General features: G+C 64.4%; 1 pseudogene across 1 annotated transcript; it reads left to right on the forward strand.

Annotated features, from left to right (window-relative positions):
- Window positions 1-804: 804 nt before the first annotated feature.
- Window positions 805-1351, forward strand: LOC308278771 (annotated as a pseudogene). The gene has a single exon. The product of its transcript is annotated as an uncharacterized misc_RNA (transcript).
- Window positions 1352-1575: the final 224 nt, after the last annotated feature.

Raw genomic sequence — 1575 nt, forward strand, 5'->3', positions numbered from 1 at the left:
CACCCCCATCCCTCCATCCATTTTAGAGCAAGCTATGGGGGGGCGCCCCCGCAGTGCGACAGTGAAACGTAGACGCATTCTGGAAGTCACCCCCTTCTCACAATCTGCACCTCTAAAGCCAATGGCACTGACCCGTGCGAAAGGGGGGCTGGGGGCGGGGCAGGTGTCTCTGGGGAGGGGGGACCCGCAGACTCTAACGCAGTTTGGAAAGCATCCTGGTTTGGTGCCCAAGGCCTGAAAAGAAATGGCGGCTGGGGTGCGGGAGGGGGTGGCGGAGAAGGTTGGAGGAGGAGGTCTGGGATTTAGGGCCGGGTCCTGGTGTCCCCGCGAAGGCACTGAGCGCGCAGCCCTCGCCCCTGTGTGTCCCGCCTGTCTGCAGGTCTGCGCGTCTGTTGTTTCCTGCGCCCTACGAAGCCCGAAAAGGAGAAGCAGTCAGCGCAGAATCCCTGCAGGTCAGTGGAAGGGCGAGAGCGTGGCAGGGACCCCCAAGGGCCGAGAGTGCGCGGGGTGCCCGGCCCGGGCGGGACGCTGCCGCCCCACCCCCCACCCCCCGCCGCCGCAGGGGGCAGGCGCACCTGGCCGCGCTCAGCGCCCTGGACCAGGTGGCAGGGTCTGGCCGGCCAGGTGGGCTCCCGCGAGGGAGGAGCGGGGCCGAGGGACGCTTGGAGGGCAGGGCCAGCCTAGGGGACCCTCCCAAGGGCGGGATGCGAGTGCCCTGGGAACTGCCTTCCACCCTTTCGCCCTCGGTCTCCCAAGTCTCTGTCTCCTCTTCTCTCCACCCCTACCCCCTAGGGACAGGAAACCATGGAAAAACTCCACAGTGAAAATGAAGTCAAACTGGAAAAGGAGGGAAAGGCAGAAGACGAAGTAGAGCCTGAAGAAGGGAAGTCGGAAAAGGAGGAGAAGCCGGCGGCGGAGGGGCAGCCGGCGGGCGAGGGCAAGGCGGAGGGCCAGGGAGAGGACGGGGAACAGCGGGGAGCCCAGGGCAAGCCAGACAAGCAGGGCCAGTCTGAGGCTGCGGGCCAGCCCCAGGGCGAGGGCCCGCCAGAGTCCCAGGCCAAGCCGGCCGCCAGCGAGCCGCGGGCCGCCGAGAAGCGCCCGGCCGAGGATTACGTGCCCCGCAAGGCGAAAAGGAAAACGGACAGGGGGACGACGGACGACTCCCCCAAGAACTCTCGGGAGGACTTGCAGGACAGGCATCTGAGCAGTGAGGAGATGAGAGAGTGTGCAGATGTGTCGAGGGCTCAGGAGGAGCTAAGGAAAAAACAGAGAATGGGTGGTTTTCACTGGATGCAAAGGGATGCTCAGGATGCGTTCGCCCCCAGGGGCCAACGGGGTGTCCGGGGAGTGAGGGGCGGAGGAAGGGGCCAGAGGGGCTTACATGACATCCCATACCTTTAATGCCTCTGGCCTCCGATGCCGGCTTCTCCGATGAGCATATTGCCACCCTGCTTTCCCTGGTAGATGCGTGCCAGGCCCTGTGCTTTAACCTTAAGCTGACACTTGGCTTAGGTGTCACTGTCCTTACCAGCAGCCTTTTGACCCAAACCACAGCGCTCTGTCTGTCTTTTAGTA

Source organism: Muscardinus avellanarius (genome assembly GCF_963383645.1).
Source record: "Muscardinus avellanarius genome assembly, chromosome: X".
Lineage (NCBI taxonomy): Eukaryota > Metazoa > Chordata > Mammalia > Rodentia > Gliridae > Muscardinus > Muscardinus avellanarius.